At 39.1% G+C, this 15,930-nt stretch overlaps 1 protein-coding gene across 14 annotated transcripts in view; it reads left to right on the forward strand.

Annotated features, from left to right (window-relative positions):
- The window catches only part of LOC103218783 (liprin-beta-1), a 177,807-nt gene that overhangs the window by 49,955 nt on the left and 111,922 nt on the right, over positions 1 to 15,930 (forward strand). For all 14 annotated transcript variants that reach the window (XM_007968002.3, XM_007968001.3, XM_007968005.3 and 11 more), the window contains exon 2: positions 8,092 to 8,179. The gene's annotated coding sequence lies outside the window, so the exon portion shown is untranslated. The remainder of the gene's footprint in view (positions 1 to 8,091; positions 8,180 to 15,930) is intronic.

Here is a 15,930-nt window from a genome sequence, read left to right on the forward strand (position 1 = left end):
ATTTCTTAATTTTATTGCTTTGACTTCCCCAACTTAATTAAACGATTTACCGTCTCTCTAATATTGGATATTCAGATATTTCCAATTACTCATTGTTATTTAGAGTTCTGTAATGAACACCTTTGTGTATATAATTTTTTCCTGCCTTTTGGAGATTATTTCCTTAAGGCAAATCCATTTGGATGTAATTAGTGACTCTTATTACATATCATGCATTAATGCTTTCCTAAAGGTTTTGTATTAAATACAGTGCCACTAACAATGCATGACCAGCAATTTTTCTACAACATCGCCACCAGTGAGTGTTAGGATTTTGTGTGTGTTTTGGTATATGTAAAATGGTAACTCATGGCTGTTTAATATGCATTTTTGGTTACCATTGCAGATGAAATTTTCCCCATATGCTTATTTTTTTTTCTGATAAGGCTAGGATTTCAATTTTTTTCTTAAAATATATACTCTTAAATGAAGTTGTATTTTACATGCTATATAGTAATCATTCCTTTATCAAATATGCAGTTCTGTTAGCTTCTCTAATAATAAAATAGCTGCATACTATTCTGCCTATTTGTTGGATGAGAAAACTTGAGGCTTAGATAGGCTAAGTAACTTGACAGATCATATATAGCTAACCGTTGTGGCCGTGGGGTATTAAAAGTCAGGCTGATTTATTTCAAATTCCACCCTCTAAGTCATCTTGCTTCCTTTGACAAAAGCAGTCCCTATTGTTTATAATACAATTATGAAATACAGATAAGCAAAATGAAAAATTAAATCACATTAATCTGAAACCCTGCCGCATAGTAACAGCCACTGTCAACATGGTGTCATATGATAGCATACCTCAGAGGGAGACACAAGACCCACTGACTGGGGGTGGGAGAGGTTTTAAAAAAATGTGCGTGTACCTCGCCTTTCATCTCCCCTCCCACATCTGTCTCTAATTAAAGATGTTACTGGTAGTAGACTGCTCTGGGATCCGTGACGAAGGGGAAGAATAAAGTGTTGAAAGCCATAGATGGTTATCCTTCCTGACTTTTATGTGTGTGTATATTTATGAAAAAGCAGATCCTTTAGTATATCATGGGTGTCCTTCTATGTCATGAATTACTGGTAACCACTCCTGTAACCTGGTTCTGCTTAATATTCTGATGGATGTACCTCAGTGTACAGACATTTAGACTGTTTCCATTTTTTTAATTGTAAATATTATAACATTCTTGTGAAAAGAGTATATATTTATCTTTGCTCATTTTTCCATGTTTTTCTTGTAAGTCTAATAAATGTAGAATGATGGGCCAAAGGCTATTATATTTTTAGGGCTTTTGATGAGCATTGTCAATTGCCAGTTTACCAACCAAAAAAGCAGCTATCAATCTGGTCTGTGGTAAAATGAGAAGGAAAATGGGGGAGGAGATGAACCCACCAATCCATTTTTTTCCCCCTTAAACGCACATGATGCAGAGATCATGGTTGTAATCTGACAATGAAAATGTGCCTATTCCATGTGGGACATTTTATGGGACAGAGTCTCTGCTGTTCTTGTGGGGTCAGTAATGATAGAGTTCATAATGGGCCAACCCACTTTTCAGACCTATGATGACCTCACTGGGGTATGTTAGTTCCGGCAGTTCTACTGACATGATAAAGTGTTATATTCCAGTGGGCTGAAGTCATTGCTTTTATTCAGTCACTATACAAATTTCACATTAGTTCAGAATGGCCTTTCACAATGCTTGTGGGATCTCAGTGGTTTGACTTCATATTTGTTGAGTGATATTTGCAGTCACATATTGGTTAGTGATTGAGTGGAAGTACTTGATTTTACAGGATTTCTTGGATATGGATGCCTGAATTTTGAGAGTGGTGCAGTCATTTCTTCCACATTTTCAAAAAGGATAGAACATATTTCAGGACATTTATAGAATGCTTTTTTTCTCTGAGGACATGATGACTGACTATAATCTGCAATCTCTGATTTCTACCCTGATGCTTCAAGAAGTGTACAAATAATGGGAACATCTACTCTAAAAGTTCTTGCCCCCAACTGAATTGAAACCCACTGTTTAAATATATTGTTATGTAATTTTACACTATAATTCATATTTTTATATAGTTTTAATACATTGTTATGTAAATTTTGCACTTCAGTCCATATTATTCTCATATAAAATAAAGTTTTAAAATATTTGCCACAAAGAAAAATTGGTATATAGTTGGTATACCAGGAAGCTGAACCATGTTCTTTGCTTCACTAGGCTGCCAGTACAGTCTCATATAGCATGTTACTGTACATATGTTTACTTTTATATAAAACTTTATGGCAGACTTTAATCATTTCAGTCAATTCAGTCAAAATTTTCAAAGAATGACAACTTTTGAATTCTACAACTGCTCAGAATCTTTGAATTATGATCTTACTGTGGAAAAGAAAAATACTTTGGCCGTATTGGCAAAGAAAGCAAGCCATTACTAAACACTTCAAATATGATTGCAAAGCAACATGTTAATTTAAAAACATGTGGGCCTTGTTTGATGTAATATGTCAGTAGATATTACAAATACTAAAATTTTGGAACCTCGAGGGAAATTGACTACACTGACTTTTATTTTGGCATGGAAAACGGGTTCACTGAGGACTTTGGGACATGGGATTATCAGATTATTCATTGAGCTAATATTTACAGCACAGTGCTTAGTACTGTGGGAACACAGAAAAAACTGCACACTAAACCTTTTAAAGCATGAGGGATGAATCCCAAGCCCTCATCCATCCTCAGATTTGCAGATACACCATAACATGTAATTTCTTCATCTCTTTAATGTCTATTTATTTTATTGGCTAAAGGCTATCACTTCCTTGTACCACTTGATCTTCACTTTGATTGCTAGAACTGACTGCTGGCTTTTTTCTAACAATCCCACAAAGAAATAAGTTTGAAGTTTGCTCATGAGAGTTACTAGATAGTCAGAAAACAAAGCTTTCTTGGAATACAGATGTTTATTGGTTGGCTGGGCTCCATGTAACTAACACAGCCCAAGCTTGTGATTGGAATTTGCTTTTCAGCTAAGTTACTTGTCAGCTCTACTTGTCAGGGACTCTTCATCTACAATTTGAAAATGCCAAGCATCTATTTGAAAGAATCTGTTATTTGAGGAACAATGTCTTATTGAGAAAGCAAAAGAGACTTTTGGAATATTTAAACAGTGAACATTAATATGTGATTAAATACCCGAATGAATGGGTGGTGGAAATAGTACAGGGTGTTGGCAATGAGAGAAAAGGAAGACTACTTAGGGACGTAATATGTATTGAGCCACAAATATGGTTTCGAGCGTGTTGCTAGTAGAGTTTTTCATGTTGGTAGCAGAGGAGAAAATAGGGTCTTTAACAAAGGGTACGGAATGAGTATGGCCTCAGAAACAGGAGTAGATATGATATACTGAAGAAAAAGCCAGCCATCCTGGAGGCATGAAGACCAACATAGAAGGAGATAAGATTGGAAAAGTCAGAAAGGCAAGATGTGGAAGGTATTTAATGTCAAACTCAAGGATCTAGACTTTACTCTGCAGACATTGAAAACCAACTGGAGACTAGTGTAATTAAAAAGAAAGTTAAAGTCTGGGTGCAGTGGCCCATGCCTGTAATCCCAGCATTTTGGGAGGCTGAGGTGGAAGGACTATTTGAAACCAGGAGTTAGAAACCAGCCTGGGTTACAAAGTGAGACCTCATCAGTACGAAAAAATAAAATAATAAACTAGTCAAGCTGGCACACCTATATTCCTAGCTACTCAGGAGCCTGAAGCAAGAGGATTGCTGGAGCCCAGACTTTCGAGGCTGTAGTGAGTTGTGATTGTACCACTGCACTCCAGCCTGGATGACAATGTGAGACCCTGTCTCCTAAAAAAAAAGCCCAAAACAACAACAAAATGGTTAAGACCATCTATGCACATGAATTGGTGATGAGTAATTTAGTGCTATATTGTCTCTCTATTTATTTGGAATCATATAAACCTATATTTCAGTACAGAAGGGCACTGAGTCACACTTAGGTGACATATTTCCTCCCAAAATCCCAGCGAACTTCAGGAAGTGGTGGGGGTGATTCAGCAAGGGGATATCTTCCTGACCATGTGATGGTTGTGGCTGCATAGAGCTCTTTTTGCCAGGCTATGAGAACAATCTTTCCGTAATTTCTGTTGACGCTTACTCAACGTTTTCTCAGATGGAAACTTGGGGGTAAGACTAGATGGGAGCAAACGTGGAAGATTTAGAGTCTCTCTGCTAAGTCTTCCTCCTGAAGCTTTTCTGAAGGGCCGGAACCTCCTGGAGAGGCCTTACTTACCAAAGAAAAGATAGATATTGGTCAGTTAGCTTGATTCTTTGATTACTTATGATAAAAAATAAAGAATATGATAGGCTTTTATATTCCCAGTACCCCAAGATTGGCTCTAATCTTAGATGGGTCTTAAAAGTCCATGGAAGTCCATGTATAGTCTTATTTTGGGTATCTTAACCTAAATTGTGCAGAGGTATGTTTTACTGGATTGACCTAACCTAACTAATAGATCTTTTGAGATTTTATTTTGTATAATTTATAAAATGGAAAGTATTATCAATGTAGCATAAAGGTTAAGAAATGAGCTCTGGAGCTGGACTGCCTGGGTTCTGGTCCTGATTTCTCCACTACCTAACCTTGGGCAAGTTATTTAACCCCTCTGCCTCGATTATCTCATTTAGAAGATGGAAATAATTTACTTCTTTCCTAGGATTTTTGTCAGAATGAAACGAACAAATTTGTTATTTACTAAGAGTAAAGCTCTTAAAATATTGCCTGGTATATATATTCCCAATAAATATTGCAATTAGTGTATCATAAATGAAAAAAATTAAAGCAGGTAAAGCTTAAGTGATTAAGTGACTTAGGTAGTTATCCGGCAACATTACTACACCAGGATTAGCATTTCTTATTTTAAGACAGTCTACTGAAGTAGCTGGTTTTTTAGACCAGAGGTCAGCAAATCTTTTCTTAAAAGGGAAGATATAAACGTTTTACACTTGTGTATCTTACAGTCTCTGTTGCTACTACTCAACTCTGTCATTGTGTCTTGGAAAAATCAACCACAGGCAAAATGTAAATGTATGGGTGTGGCTGTGTTCCAATAAAATTTCATTTACAAAAACAGGTGGCAGACCCACATTTGGCCTTCTTACAGACCCTTGCTTTAATGACTTAAGTCGTATCTGAAAGGAGACTACAGATTCCATTTCATTTTGAAGGCTGAAATATGGCATTATGTATTAGAATAAACAGAAACTTTGCTTTTTAATGACTGTTTAACATGTTAGTCTCATGATGGTCATACTTTAGGATAGCAAAGGGATTTAGAAAATAAACAATAGTAACAAATGTGTTTTTTATCTCAAAGAGATCCATAGAAATCACTTATTTAATGGTTGGAGAATTATCTTGGAATTTGAGACCTGAGGTTGTGGGCAGGATGTTAAGAGTTCGTTTGATTAAATGGACCCAAATATAGACTGGTTTCTTTTTTTTCTTCTCTATGTATGGGATAGGTTTGTGAGTCAAATAAAAAGCTGTTTGTAAGTATACTTGTCATTTCACTAAGGGTTTTTCTTCTGGGAATGTTGTTTGCATGGGTTTGGATTTTTTTATGCCTTACTTTTCAGTTTGGTAATGTGTTCTTGTTTTTAAATTAAACTTGTCATTGAGTCTTTTTGCGAGTGGCTATGTTGGTTAGTTAGTATTTATAGCTTAAGTCTGTTTCTGAGGAAATGACTAAAGTCTCTTTGCATTCAATCAAAACTGTAGAACAAAGAACATCTTTGACTTACTTAAACCAGTCCTATGATGAAAACTCAAAAAATATAATGGTTCATGTTTCTAAATGTTTTTGTGTATTCAGTCCTGGTTAGGCCAAATAATCGGAGCTCTGTGCTGAGGGAGGGATTGAATATATTCAGTGCCTGTTAGTTAATGTGAATTTCTGTGGAGCACATTCAGGCAATGCTTATTTTCTCATAATCCTCCTCCCATCTTCGCCTGCCCTCCGCCCCACACCGCCACCACCACTTTTTTCATTTTACATATTGTTTTGAAATGGGTTTTATAGAACATAGGGGTTTTTTTTCTTCTTCTTCTTCTTTTTAAACTCTTCTACTAATTTTCTCCTTTCTCATTCCTAGCCAAGAGCCCTGATCCAGGTGAAGCATGTAAACCTTGCACATGGAATTCCCAGCAAGGAGGCTGGTGTGGATCAGGGCAGGGCCTGGGAAGTGACTGACTTGCAGAAACCCGCTGTGTCTTGTTCTCTTCTGGAGACCCCTGCTTCACCATGTTGTGAACATCTGCAGCCCCCCACTGCACCCTAATCTTGCCCTCTTACTGTTGACTCAGTCCTCATGGAAGTGTAGGTGCCCTTCCTTCTGCTCATGATGTTCCAGGGCAGGAGATGAGGGGGCTGAGTAGGAAAGAAGAGAAGGCCCAGGTCCTGTCTGCTCAGACCCGGGCTGATGTCTGCCCTGAGACTCGGGCTGGGACTTGTATTTTACCATAAAGGCCCTATGACAGGTGGTGGTTGGATTTTGGTGTTAGATCAGCTGTGTTGTGGACTGACTGGGATTTTCTGCACTCGCTTTTAATCTAATTGTTACTTGGTTCCATTGATTGTTTCAGCTCTTTCATAAGCAGCTGGAGGAACCACTTCCCCAACTAAATCTTGGGTCTAAGTATGAAACATGAAAGTGAAATCGCACCGCACAAGGCTGCACATCCACTCACTTCTGCCTCTGCTCTCAGAAGCACCTGAGGGTGGGATTCCTAGGAGCTCACTTTGAAAACTGCTCGTTAACATGACTGTTTACTTTCAGAGCATAGCCTAGTCTTAAACTTGAGCTTGCCTATGTATATATCATAAATTACTTAAAATTTGCTGGGATTAGTGTGTATATATGGGCCATATATGAAGCCAGCTGTAGGAGAAAGCAGAACGGACAGATACTTACCTGATATGATTTGATGGGTTGTTGAGAAATTCCATGATGAAAATCCACACCCCCATTCATTCCTGAAATTCCATAGTCAGTAATGCATTTTATTTCACTGTTAAGCACCTGCCTTTTCTGAAGCTTTTTTTTTTTTTAAATAAAAAATGTCCTCATGAAGGATATCCATTAAGTTGTTGCAACCTTGGAGCTGATCCTTTTGCTTCCCTGCTTGATTAAACATCTGGGGTTAATGAATCCTCAAAAGGACAGATAGAAGAAAGGAAACAGCCACATCCATATGTCATAATTTTGTCTAGGACTGGCCCTGACTCTGTGTGCATTTGTAAAACACGTGTGGCAATAGATCTTTTATTTAACTGGGAGACTTCTTGCTTTCTCCTTTGGATGCAGGTAGTTCTGAGGTATTTGAAGAGATGGCATCTCAAAAGGAGCTTTCACTGTTCTTAAATATTCTTTTAGTACCAAAATATATTTTATTACTGTATCATGGTGAGGATATATGTGCCCGTATATACTAATGGGAAGTTTCCCCTAAGTATGAGTTATTCAAGAGATAAGAGAATCAGAAATGCAAGTCGGAAAAATAATGTATGTATTTCTACATATTTTATACAACTTGTTCCTGTTGGACAGCAAAATAATAAATTGTGGGCATTTCCTATTTTTTTTTACCTTAACGACAAAATATTGGAAAACCATGGTTCATTCATTTACTCAACAAACATTCATAGAGTACATACCATGTGCTACTTCTACTTTGTGCTATAAAAATTAGTGATGGTGGTTTCAGCGGAAAAATCAGTCATCAGGGAATATTTGAGGTTGTCCAGTAACTGAGGAAGGAAGGGAGAGAAGGGTGGAGTGCTGGACGGGGACGAAGGAAGAAGGAGGATAGGAGAGAAAGGATGGATGGAAGGAAGTCCTTAACACATGTTTTGTTGTTTTTAATTTTACTCATGTTATCTAGTTTAATGTTCTTTATATAACAGCCATTTGCCACTTTTATTATTTCTGATGCGCTGTAATTTTCACTTGTCGTTTTTGTATTTGTTTCTTTTCAGTATAAAAGAACGTGTGGATCAGTTTGCTAAGTACATCCAAGATTTGAAGAACTGAAATAAATCAGCATTAAACCTGCTTTTTAAAAACGTAAGTGAACTCACTTCTGGCCATGGTTCGTTTCAGACCTCTCTGAAGCCTGCAATTACCTCTCAGTGTATGTGAATTTTTTTCCAGGAGTAAAGTTACTTGACTCTAGTGAGTCTACTAATTAAGTCTAGGAGTGTTTGTATCCACTCCCCCTTTTAAAACCTGTAAATTCTAAGAGTAGCATGAATAACATAGGTGGCTGTAGGACTTAGACGTGGCAGGCGATGAACAAATCTTCATTTGGCACTGAGAAGGAAAACACAGACGACCTGGTAGTATATAAAATAAAGAGCATAGCCCTCTTCTCGAGTCCTTCAGCACTCTCCACCTCACAGACCATTTCACCACCTTATCTACACCAGTGAGAATTGCTAGTTGACCCATTAATGACCCAGTAGGCTTAGAATATGAGGCATTGGTTTCTCACAACCATGTTTACCCACTTCCTCCCTATTTCTCTTGCTCAGTAATAATAACTACTGTTTATTGAGCTTCTACCAAGTGACAAGCATTTGATTAATTTCATTCCATATTCATTCCACAAATAGTGTTTCTGAATGCTTGCCGTGTGCCAGGCATGGCCCTGACACTACTTATTACCTTATCCTCATGGCACCCTTTCAGGGTAGGAGTTAACACTTCAGTGATCTGGATGAGGATATGAGAGAGGTAAGGAGCGTGCTGACGGTCGCCTGGCCAGTGAATGTGAACTGTCTGACTTTCTCTGATTTGCCATATCCTAAAGCATGTTTAGATGGTTTTCCTGGCATGGATGTCAGTAAGAGATTGGAACCCCCTGGATCATATTCATAATAGGAATGTGATTCTCTTCCTTTTAAACCTTGGCTGCAGTCACAGAAAGGAAGGAAGTTAGAGAAACATCCTGTCACACAGCTTTGGTACCTGTGTGGGGAGCTAAGAGATCTGATGTCCAGTTCCAGTCCTTTCATGAATTTCCTCTGTGTCCATGAGCTATCTAACGTCCATGGGAAACATTTGGTCTTATGCCAACCAAAGGGCACGGACCAGATGCTCTCAAGGGTCCGTCTCAGTCAGCTCTTTGCTGAGGGACCTCATGCATGGAGGAAAGTGCACACATCATTAAGTGGATAGCTTGAGGGGATAAATGTCACAAAGTAGACACACTTCTTCAGTCAGCACCTTGATTAGTAGAAAATTACCAGCACCCCAGAGCCTTCCTCCCCTCATGCTCCAGGAGCAACCAATATCCTGCCTTGTGATGCCTTTGTTTAGTTTGTCTTTATGAATATAATCATACAGTGAATATTTTGTGTCTACCTTGTTTTGCTTATGTTTGTGAAATCTACACTATTATATACAATATTTTTTGCATTCTCTTCGCTCTAATACTATTCAATTGTATACCTATTTTACGGTTGCTGGCCATTTAGATAGTCTCTTGTTTGGGCGTATTACTAATAGTGCTCCTATGAATGTGTTGTGCATATCTTTTGGTGATGATTCCATTTTGTTTGTTCAGGGACTAAAGTAATTTTAATTCATGGCACTTCGGAATGATGTTGAACTTTAGGTAGCCAAGTGATTTGTCTGCTTCAATGTGATGTTCCAAGCTGCTTACTCAACAGGAAGATGTTTTTGTAGATTACTCTTGTGGGGTGTGGCCAGGTGGAAGCCCTCTCTGATATGTGAGTGGTGTGGTGGGGCTTATTGCCCTGGCAGAGAAAGGTTTCAATTGCATGGTACAAGAAGGGACTATGTAGGGGAAGAGGAAATAGATCCAAAAGAGAGACGTGTCTGGGGATTCCCATAGAAACTGTCAGGATATCTCACCAATCAGATCAAGAACCTGGAAAAGTAAGAGACCCAGGGAAGACTCAGCTTATAAGACCTGATGTGTCTAGGGAGACGAATAGAGAAAGAAAAATGGAGGCAGGCCTGAGCTCAGAAGGAGCTCTCAAAGAATTTTCTGAACAAATTCATTAAGCCTAACTTGTTTTAAGGAAGTTTTGAAAAACCAGTCCCTAAAAGTATGAATCTTGAGTCAAGAATGATCTTAAAAGTATAGAACTAGGAAAAAATGTATTTTCCCAAACAAATACGGGATGTGAGCATGTAGACTTTGCTTTAAGACCTTTCTACATTCAGATCACAATTCCACCACGTTCTTGTCTCATGACCTCTCTGGGTCAGCGTCCACATCTGTAAAATGGGGATGGTAAAATGTCCACCCCTAAGATACCCCCAAAATTTGCGGTAACAATTGACTACAATAGTGTTAGTAGTGTGCTTCAGGGCACATAGACCTGACACTAAAAATGATAGTCATTATATTTCTCATTCTTGTCACTAAGATTACCCATTTATATCTGATACTTTATGAGAGTTTTCAGATCACTTTTTAAAAACATGAGACTTCGGTTTTTAATTTCAGTGTAGTGAATACTAACAAAAAAGATTTTTCTACTTGCCTCACGTTAGAGTGAAACTCAGAGGAAGGATGAAAGGAAATATTTGTCCGTGTGTCCTTGGCATGTCCCTCCCCAGGGTGAGTCAGTGAAGATGCTCTTGGTTTTCGGAACTGGTTTACTTGTTCAAAAAGAGACCAGTGGAGCTGAGATTTATACGAAAGTAGGGTCATTTTGCACAAAGGAAATTTGTAATTGTATATATTATACTTTTTTTTTTTTTTTTTTAAAGAGACAGGGTCTCGGTTTGTTGCCCAGGCTGGAGGGCAATGGTGCGATCCTTGCTCACTGCAGCCTTGAGCTCCTGGGCTTAAGTGATCCTCCCCCCTCAGTCTCCTGAGTAGCTGGTACTACAGGCATGTGCCACCATGCCCAGCTGGTTTTTAAATTTTTTGTGGAGACAGAGTCTTGTTTTATTGCCAAAGCTGGTGTTGAACTCCTGGCTTCAAGTGATCTTCCCACCTTGGCGTCCCACGGTGCTGAGATTACAAATGTGAGCCACTGCTCCCAGCTGTACTTTCAGTCTTAGGTGTTCTGAGAACTGGCAAATATATGAAATTTCATTTGCCTAAGAGTGCAAGCAATACCCTAGTCTCTCCTCTGTGCCAGTGGTCCTTGAGTTCATGCATGATAGTGGTGAATGCTGTTTTGTTATACCATTTTTGAGGCTGAATGGACCCAGGTACAAGAATGAGGTGGGAGCCCCTTGTCCAGCTTCATCTCTGTCTTCTCTGCATTAGGCCAAGGAAGGTTGTGGGGCAGTAGGGTTAGCTGTTAACTCAGGCTTGCCTGTATCATCACTCCACCCTGTAGTGCAGTGGTTTGTAAGTAGTCAATTTGTAGCCATTGAGATAATGTCATCCCCAAAGAAAAGCATCTACTATGGATTTATCCTTTGCACCATTTTCTCTATACCCTTTTTGCAGTCTTTATCACTTTCATTGTTATGTGGGGAGTGGGGTTTTCTATCTCCTGACTGTCTTTTGTGAACTAAATCTTATTTTATGCAATTTGTACTAAAAATTATAAAAATGCTGTTTGGGGATGGCAGTCTTATTTGGAATTGTGTCACATGTTGTTTGTTTTGTGCTTAATTGGTTCATGATAACTTGGACAATATGTAAATGATCTTGTTTTCATCATGTAACTCACAAAATGTTTTCCTTTCCGTTTTTTTTCTTTAGTGCTTTCTTCTTTTCCTACCAAATACCTAGGCTCACTTTTACCATCAGATAGAGATTTAGTTGGGCTTTTAGAACTCTCCCTTCAAGCAGATGCCTTGCGTGTGTGTGTGCCTGTGTGTGTGTGTGTGCCTGTGTGTGTGTGTGTGTCTGTAGTTTGTGGACTGTTAGAAGCTATTTGCTCATCTTGTCAAAGCCATAGCAGTCTTTTCATTCTCAGTTGCTTCGCTTTCTCCTCACCTCTTAGGAAATTGGCAGCCAATGACTTCGATTTTTTTTCCTCTGTGAGACAGATATGCTAGTGTGTAACTGTAGACAGAGGAAGAGTTTGCACATTTAGCAAACGATCAAATAAGTGGCGTGTGGATGTGTGTGTACATACATGCTGGCTCTGTAACTGAACAAGTGGTGTTTTTTCTCTCAAGTCTCTATGCATTTATACATTTAATTAGGAGGCTCAAGTATCTGTGATGCCTTTTAGATATGTAACCTCAACAGTTTTTTAAGAAGGGGGACGAAGGTCCAAGACAATTTTTGCTCTTATTTAGTGGATGTGTGGTTTAATGTTATGATACGTTGGGGAAACCTGGGTTCTGACTCCGTCGTTTCAGTGAGCCATGATTTCCCATTGTTTCAGGAGTAGAGAAATTGGGGAAGGGATCTTGATAGTTCTTAAATCTATTATTTAGCAGTAGCTCAAGGCTGTGTGCAATATAATCAAAGAAACGAGATTGGGTCCCCTGGGTGTGGGTCTGCATTCCTTCTGTACCGTAGCTGTTCTAGTCTTCTGGTCAAATCATAGCTCAGAGCTGCTTCAGCCGAGAGGAGACTTAAATTAGGGATGTGCAATTTACAGCCATTGTAGCAGGATCCATTTAGTCCGTAGGCAGAAGATAACGTGTGCTCTCTCTGTAGAAATGATAGCAGCTTTCAGATAGAAATAGCCCTGAGAGTTTCTTGTGACTATTACCTTGAGCTGAGGTGTAATCCCTTACCAGTGGTGGAATCCTAAGTACAATAGAACAGTGAATTGTCTTCTGTGTTTTCATCTGTGGTTCAGAACACAAATTCTTACCGTTCCATCAGCTTTTCTTGCTTATTGTTTGATTTTTACCTAATTCCTTTATTGTTGTAGTAGTAGTTATATGCTTGGCTTGACATAGTTAGGCTATTTGATATTGTGATATTAAGATATTTTCGAGGAAAAGGTCATCAGCTGTCTTTCTGGGCTATTCTGGGCATTTTGTACTCTATTTTGGATCTAACTTTTCTTGCTCTTGATTTCTGATTAGCTGTTCTTCCTCTTTGCTTTGGCCTCACAACTTGCTTGGAAGCTTTTCAACAAATCTGCTCTTGGATGACTGCTTTGTTCAACAAATAAACATTATCTCAACCTTGGGGAAGAGTTAAGAAGACACAGGATGGAACACTCTGTTAGATGCTTCTGGTTCTAAGCATAGAATTCCTGGAACAGAGAAGCTAGCTTGCAATACATTGATGTCCGGAAGTTGTTTTCCTGCTTGAGGAGGTCACATTTCTACCAAGAGAAATGTGAATTCTGAGGCATTTTCAAAAGTTTTGGATGATTTGGTGAGATTTAAATTGTCTTATTTTTGATAAATTTTTATAAATTAAAGAATGCATTATTTGCTTAGAAGAGTGGGATTTTTGATTCTTTGTGGTCTACATTGGTCTTACCTGAGGTCGGACACAGACCTTTCAATAAGATTGGGCCTACTGTGTGGTTGGGATAGTTGAAAGCCAAGTATCAAGCAGGAAATAAGAGTAGTAGATCTTAAAGCATTAGAATTCTCATAAGCGAAAACAGCAACACCCAAGAAAAATCCATTTACACTTACCCACAGTCCCTGTGGACTGTGGACCTCTTTTCTCCTCTTGTTAGCCAGCAGAACAGCAATCTCTTCTTTGCAAGACTGTGGGTAATTCCAGGGGGACAGAATAGGACAGAAAACACCAAGTGCCTCTATCCAGAGGGTGACTTTTGTTTCCTCACTTTGTGGCCCCACTGAATTCTCAGAAGGTAAAGCTGAAAGAACTCAGAGTGTATGGCTGGGTTTTTGCACTCTTTACCTGATAAAATCAGTTGATTCTTGTTTTTTGTGGTAGTTGTGCTCTGACGTGATTGTGAACACTGAATGACCAAATACTTTTCCTAGGGGAAATGCGGAGGGAGGTTCCTGCGAGCCTTTGACCACAGCATTTTTGCCAACTGATCAATACAGAACCTTGTTTTATGTGTGTTTCTGTTTAGACATAGACACCGTTTTCACGTATGTTGTTGAGTCATTAACACTGACGCACATCCAACAGCTTTGTAACTCAGGCCTGAAGGAAGCTGACCTCACACACTGGTTTCATCCTTGAGGCACAGCCTCATTGCCTCAGGAGCACCAGGCAGCCCTTCCACACTGTGCGTGGAGCCATTTTCAACAGCACAACGATTGATGACAAGCACAAACATGTGAACAATGTGAAAAATGTGACACGGAACAGACCATGAAAAGGACACTTTATGGCAGGAGGGCTGAACTGATGCAGGAAAGTGGAGCATTGCCTTGTTCAACCTGAGCTGGGAACTCCGTGAGGCTGACTCGGAATTCTCACTCCTTTGCATGTGTCCGTGAATGAGTGTGAAGGTACTGATGTGGGGGTTGCAAACAAATTTTAGCAAGTGGGCCAATTCCCATGTGTCAACTGCATAACAGAAGCAAAGCAATCCCAATTATTGTGATAGGAAACTTTCTCGGTCCCACTGTGTGGTTCATGTAGAAAACCAATCATTTAAGGTAAAAATGAACCGTAAGCTGGTGTTGCCAGATCAATGTCCAGAAGACGTTTTTAAATAGGCTCTTGTGAGATGAAGACAGGCAAGGAAAATGTGCCCAAGAAATTATCATTTGTTGTTGAACAAATGGTAATTAGCTGTGCTGCCCGGCTTTGAACATTTAGAGAAAGGGAACAACATCATGTATCCGCATGTCCTTGGCATGAAAGGTAATAATGGCCAGCACCTAGGGGCACCTCAGCAAGTGAATGAATCCTAAATAAATGAATGAAAGAGCAGGGAGAATTCTTAGTGATGCCTGATGGCCCACTGTAGGGCACCTTAGGAATCTCATGCATCATTTTAGCCTAGATATATCATTTCCTGCCCACTGTGATCCTTAAATTAACTTGCATAAATGTGCATCAACAGGCGGAAACAGTAGTGAAAGGAAATCATGTGACACAGAGGTTATGTATCATGCTCATTTTTATGCACAGCCCCTACCACGTTAATGTTCATTAAATGGATTTGAATGAATGAATGAATGAATTTAAATATCTGGAATACTTAGAAATGCAATGACTTTAAAAAACTTTTTAAATTTAAAACAGAGGTGACTTTGTAAGTCACTTTGTACTATAAGTCTGTACTCAGAGAAGTAGAAAGGTGTGGATATTCTTTTGTTAACTAGCTTTGTCTATTGTATGAACCTGAGCTTTTCCACTCAGGAAACATCTACGCTGTGCTGTGTGCTGTGTCTCCCTGCACCCCCCTCATATAAATATCCAGGGACGAGAGTTAATTAAAGTAGAAGCTAGTTAGGTTTTCTGAAAGGAAATGACATTCAATTTCAGATGTTATCTGTTTAAATTATTTCCTGCAGATGAACTGTTCATTTTACGAATTATTTATCATGGAGCTAGTGTGTACATGAAACTGGGCCAGGGGCTTTGGAGCATGCAAAGATAAGCAGAACATAGGGGCTTTTGTCTAGTGGGAGGGAAAGACATAAGTGCACATTTTTGTAAGTCTGGATAAAATGTACACTAACTACAGGTAAAAGTGAAGTGCTGTGGTGGCATAAGGAAGAGCGAGGTTAATTCCAACCTGCTCTATTCTATGGAGGAGCTTCAGTATAACCTGGGTCTTGAATGCCCATTTGGGAGTGGATGGGCAGCAGGGTAGACTGGAGAAGTAGCACATTAGGGCAAGAAGAGGTAACAGCATAGGCAAAAGGACTGGAGCATGAAGGTACAAGGAGCAAGTAACATAAAGGTTCTGGAGTGTGAGGGGCAGTGGGGGAGTATTGTGAAATAAGACTAGAAAATTGCCTCG

The sequence above is a fragment of the Chlorocebus sabaeus genome, chromosome 11 (genome assembly GCF_047675955.1).
Source record: "Chlorocebus sabaeus isolate Y175 chromosome 11, mChlSab1.0.hap1, whole genome shotgun sequence".
Lineage (NCBI taxonomy): Eukaryota > Metazoa > Chordata > Mammalia > Primates > Cercopithecidae > Chlorocebus > Chlorocebus sabaeus.